Here is a 6,239-nt window from a genome sequence, read left to right as displayed (position 1 = left end):
TCCCGGATGCACTTCCTCCACTTAGGACGGTCTTTGGCCAGGGACTCCCAGGTGTCAGTGGGGATGTCACACTTTATCAAGGAGGCTTTAAGGATGTCCTTATAACGTTTCCGCTGTCCACCTTTGGCTCGTCTGCGATGAAGGAGCTCCGAGTAGAGCACTTGCTTTGGGAGTCTCGTGTCTGGCATGCGAACTATGTGGCCTGTATAGGAATAGGAGTAGATCATTCGACTCCTTGAGCCTGTTGCGCCATTCAATCAAATCATGGTAGATCTGCACCTCAACTCTCTTTACCCAAAAATCAGTCTGTCTTGATAATTTCAATTTGATGGTTGAGGGGTGATCTAAGTAAGGTGTTTTAAAATGACAAAAGGATTCGATAGGGTCGATACGGAGAAGCTAATTTTTCTAGTGGGGGAATCCAGAAGAAGGGGGCCTGATACTAAAATTAGAGCTAGACCATTGAGGAGTGAAATCAAGTGGCACCTTTTCACACAAAGTGTAAAGTCCTGTTCCCTCAGTACGGATTCACACGAGGCATGTAGTGAAGTCAAGGTCACTCTGGACCTGCACCTCTATTTCACAGCTCTGGAATGCAGCACTTGCCTGAGACCTGCCCTTATATACCTGTCTCTTGCAAGTGCACCCCTGGTGGCAAGGTATGCTGGTGGTTACAGGTCATATCTTATTACAGTCATGTATAGCATGTTAGGATATAGTTATATATAATAATGTAAGATACGTGACATCACCCTCCCCCAAGGTCTTATGGTCTTTATAGGTTCAGTCTCTCAGGTGGTCTACGCTCTCGCATGGAGCGTCTGAGTTGTGGTTCAGTTGTTTGCCTTGGTGTCTGTTTTTCTTTGGGTGTGATTGCTGGTATCTCGCCTGGGCTGTCTGTTTCGATTGGTGTGATTGTTGTTGACTCGCCTGGGCTGTCTGTTGGGATTGCCCTTTCCTCAGGTTGTTCCCTCTGTCTGTCCACCAGGTGTGGTGCGAGTTCCACATTGTAGTCTGCCTCTGGTTCCGCAGTGTTGTTGGTAAATCTGCTTTTGACTTGGTCTACATGCCTCCGGCAGGTTTTGCCATTGTCCATTTGTACTACCAGTAGCCTGTTTCCTTCCTTGCCCGTTACTGTCCCTGCAAGCCATTTGGGACCCCTGCCATAGTTTAGTACAAACACTTTGTCCCCTATCTCATTCCATCTTCCCTCGAATTTCTGTCATGGTACTCAGTCAGCTTACGGCGCTTTGCCTCAACGATTTCGCGCATGTCTGGGAGGATTAATGAGAGCCTTGTTTTTAAAGTCCTTTTCATCAACAGTTGCGCGGGGGGGGATCCCAGTCAATAAGTGCGGACGAGATCTGTATGCCAGCAGCAGTCGCGACAGGCGTCCCTGCAGCGTGGGAGCTTGGATTTTAAGCATGCCTTGTTTAATGATTTGCATTGCCCTCTCCGCCTGATCGTTGGAGGCCGGCTTGAACGGTACGTCTTGACGTAATTTATGCCGTGGTCAATTATAAAGTCTTGGAATTCTGCGCTGGTGAAGCACGGACCATTGTCACTGACCAATATGTCAGGGATTCCGTGTGTTGCAAACATGGTTGTGAGGCTCTCCACAGTGGTGGAGGTTGTGCTCGAGTTTAAAATGGTGCATTCGATCCATTTTGAAAATGCATCTACAACTACGAGGAACATTTTGCCCATGAATGGGCCCGCATAGTCTATGTGCATCCGCGACCACGGTTTGGTAGGCCAGGGCCAGGGGCTCAGTGGAGCCTCCCTGGGGGCATTGCTGAGTTGGGCACAAATGGTGCACCTTCGGACGCAGAGCTCCAGGCCCGCGTCAATACCAGGCCACCAGACGTGGGATCTGGCTATGGCCTTCATGAGAACGATCCCCGGGTGCTCGCGGTGGAGCTCCCGGACAAATGCCTCTCTGCCTCACAGAGGCATGACGACTCTGCTGCCCCACATCAGGCAGTCTGCTTGTAGTGATAGCTCATGCATGCGCCTGTGAAAGGGTTTTAATTCCTCGGGGCAGGCATCGCGAGCCTCTGCCCAGTCACCGGTTAGGGCACATCTTTTTACTAAGGATAACGTGGGGTCACTGGCCATCCAGACTCTGATTTGGCGAGCCGTCATGGGCGAACCTGTGGAATCAAAGGCATTGATTGCCATGACTATCTCACAGTCCTGTTCATCAGACCCTTCCGTGGTCGCCAGGGGTAGCCTGCTGAGCGCGTCGGCACAGTTGTCTGTGCCTGGTCTGTGCTTTATGGTATAGTTGTAGGACGCCAGCATGTGTGTCCACCGTTGAATTCGCGCCGAGGCGTTGGCGTTTATTGCCTTGCTCTCAGATAGGAGGGACGTGAGGGGCTTGTGGTCAGTTTCTAACTCGAACTTGGCCCCGAAAAGGTATTGGTGCATCTTTTTGACACCGTACACGCACGCGAGCGCCTCCTTCTCGACCATTCCGTACCTGCGCTCTGCCCGCGAAAGTGACCTGGAGGCATAAACTATGGGTTGTAATTTGCCCGCACTATTGACATGTTGCAAAACGCACCCAACCCTATACACTGACGCATCGCATGTGAGAACTAGCTTTTTACCTGGGTCAAAGAAAGTCAAAACACTGTTGGAACACAGCAGGTTGCGTGCCTTATTGACGGCGCGTTCCTGGGCGTCCCCCAAAACCAATCGCACCCCTTTCTGAGTAGCATGTGGCGAGGCTCCAGCAGCGTGCTTAAGTTCTGCATAAAGTTCCCAAAGTAATTGAGTAGCCCGAGAAAGGCGCGCAGTTCTGAGACATTCCGGGGCCTGGGTGCCAGGCGAATTGCTTCTGTTTTGGACTCTGTTGGGCGGATTCCATCAGCGGCAATCCTTCTGCCCAAAAATTCAACCTCGGGTGCGAGAAACAGGCACTTGGATTTCTTGACTCGTAGGCCTACCCGATCCAACCGCTTTAGTACTTCCTCCAAATTATGGAGATGGGAGTCTGTGTCCCTGCCCGTGATAAGTATGTTGTCTTGAAATACAACCGTCCCCGGGATGGACTTGAGCAGACTCTCCATGTTGCGCTGGAATATGGCAGCTGCCGACCTGATGCCGAATGGGCATCGATTGTACATGAAAAGGCCTCGATGTGTGTTGATGGTGGTGAGTAGCTTGGATTCCTCGGTCAATTCTTGCGTCATATACGCAGATGTGAAGTCTAATTTTGAGAAAAGTTTACCTCCAGCCAATGTTGCAAATAAGTCCTCCGCTCTGGGCAGCGGGTACTGGTCCTGTAGGGAGACTCTGTTATGGTAGATTTGTAGTCCCCACAGATTCGTACGAATCCATCAGGCTTCATGACTGGGACGATGGGACTTGCCCAGTCGCTAAATTCCACAGGTGATATAATGCCTTCCCGCAGCAGCCTCATTAGTCAACCTCCTCATCTCTGGAATCAACCTAGTGAACCTCTGAACTGCCTCCAAAGCAAGTATATCCTTTCTTAAATATAGAAACCAAAACTGTACATAGTATTCCAGGTGTGACCTCACCAATACTCTGAATAACTGTAGCAAGACTTCCCTGCTTTTATACTCCATTTCCTTTGAAATATAGGCCAAGATTCCATTGGCCTTCCTGATCACTTGCTGTACCTGCATATTAACCTTTTGTGGTTCATGCACCAGAACCCCCAGGTCCCACTGTACTGCAGCACTTCGCAATTTTTCTCCATTTAAATAATAACTTGCTGTTCGATTTTTTTTTTTCTGCCAAAGTGCATAGCCTCACGGTCTCTAACATTATACTCCATCTGTCAAATTTTTGCCCACTCACTCAGTTTGTCTATGTCCTTTTGCAGGTTTTTTGTGTTCTCCTCACGCATTGCTTTTCCTCCCATCTTTGTATTGTCAGCAAACTTAGCTACGTTATACTTGGTCCCTTCACCCAAGTCGTTAATATAGATTGTAAATAGTTGGGTTCCCAGCACTGACCCCTGCGGCACCCCACTAGTTACTGATTGCCAACCCGAGAATGAACCATTTATCCCGACTCTGTTTTCTGTTAGTTAGCCAATCCTCTATCCATGCTAATATATTACTCCCAACCCCGTGAACTTTTATCTTGTGCAGTAACCTTTTATGTGGCACCGTGTCAAATGCCTTCTGGAAGTCCAAATACACCACATCTATACTGTACTCCCCGATGTATTGTCACCCTCACTGGTGTTCAGCATAGAAAGTCGGTTTTGAGAGTGGCACACTCCCGCAGGATTCCTGCACTGCCTGCCTCTTCCTACTCTGGTGGCTGGCCACCCACTTAATATCCTGCTGGACTCTCTGTCATCATCATAGGCAGTCCCTCAAAATCGAGGAAGACTTGCTTCCACTGTAAAAGTGAGTTCTTAGGTGACAGAACAGTCCATTACGGGAATTACTGTCTCTGTCAAGTGCCCACTTTTTGAAAGTGCCCACACCAATCTGAAAGAGATGTTCAAATCGCTTTATAACTGTTGAGGAGGAGGTCCGTTCCTCTAATGACATGGCATGGACATCATCCCATTTCCAGTTTAGTTTTGCCAGCCAGCTTCTCCCCAGCAGTGCTGGGGGGTCTCCGGGGACAATTCACAGGGGAAGTCGGTTCACTGTCCCTTTGTGTGTGACAGAGAGCATGGCGCTGCCGAGGACTGATACGATTTCTTTGGTATGGATCCTTAGTGTGGTGTCGACCCTTGTGAGTTTTGGTCTGTCTCTTTTATGCGGCCACAGTTGTTCAAATTGTTGAGCGCCCATGAGAGATTGACTCGCTCCCGTATCCAGCTCCATGTTGACAGGTATCCCGTTGAGTAAGACCCTCATCATTATAGGAGGCGTCCTGTTGTAGGAGCAGCGGCCATTGATCGTGTTGACCCGCTGTACACTGGTGTCCCGGGTACTGTACCCACCATCTTCTGGTCCGCTTTCCGACCTATCCGATTCGTATACCAGCCGAGCTGCCGTTTTTTTGCACATGCGGGCCAAATGCCCTGTATAATCACAATTTCTGCCAACCGCCTGCTGAAATCGACATCCCCTTGCCGAGTGACCACCCCCACACCTCCAGCAAAGACATGTTCCATTGTTCAAAGAGTTTCCAAAGAATGAGCTGCGTCTGGCTGATCTCTCTTGAGCTTCTCTCAGTTTGTAGTTGATTGCTCGCATTGTGGGTTGATGAGGTGTGAACAGCCGCTCCTGTGGCCCTTGATGGCTTCTGCCTGCTGTCGAGAACCTCTTCTCCCGGTTTTGTCTGTGTGTGGGGGTAGCTGCTTGTTTAGTGCTGTGAACTTCTTGTTCCAATATTTTGTTAGTTGTCGTACCTGCATTGTAAATCAACCTCGTTTCTTCTTCCCCTACCAAGAATGTCTGTGCAACCAGTGCTGCTGCCTCTAAGGTCTCTGAGCTTTCGGAATATGCCTGCGTGGTCTATTCCTTCAATGAAAAAGTGTCTCAGCATTTCTCTCCTCAGTTCATCGGAGAACTCACATAAACTAGCCAACCTCCGAAGTTCTGCCACGAAGTCGGGTATGCTCTGGCCCACACAGCGTCTGTAGTTGTAGAACGTGTGTCTGGCCATGTGTCGGCTGCTCGCTGGCTTCAGGTGGTCTCTTACCAGTGTGCTCAATTCTTCAAACGACTTGCTTGCTGGTTTCTCGGGTGCCGACAGGTCCTTCATTAAAGCGGATGTTTTCGAGCCACAGCTGGTCAAGAGATGGGCTCTTCTCTTGTCTGCCTTATCGTCGCCTAACCAGTCTTTGGTTACAAAGCTTTGCTGGAGCCTTTCTATAAAGTCCTCCCAATTGTCTCCCGCATTGTACTTTTCATCTGATCCGTTGTTCGCCATTCTGTGGATTCTGTAATCCCGTAACCCGTCGCCACTGTAAAGTCCTGTCCCCTCAGTACAGATTCACATGAGGCATGTAGTGAAGTCAAGGTCACTCTGGACCTGCACCTTTATTTCACAGCTCTGGAATGCTGCACTTGCCTGAGACCTGCTCTTATATACCTGTCTCTTGCAAGTGCACCCCTGTGGTAAGGTATGCTGGTGGTTACAGGTCATATCTTATTACATTCATGTATAGCATGTTAGGATACATTTATATATAATAATGTAAGATACATGACACAAAATGAAGTGGAAATCTGGAACTCTTCCCCAAAAGGCAGTGGCTGCTCGGTCAATTTAAATTATCAAGACAGACTGATAGA

Source organism: Pristiophorus japonicus, chromosome 8 (assembly GCF_044704955.1).
Source record: "Pristiophorus japonicus isolate sPriJap1 chromosome 8, sPriJap1.hap1, whole genome shotgun sequence".
NCBI lineage: Eukaryota > Metazoa > Chordata > Chondrichthyes > Pristiophoridae > Pristiophorus > Pristiophorus japonicus.
Note: the sequence above shows the minus strand (reverse complement) of the source record.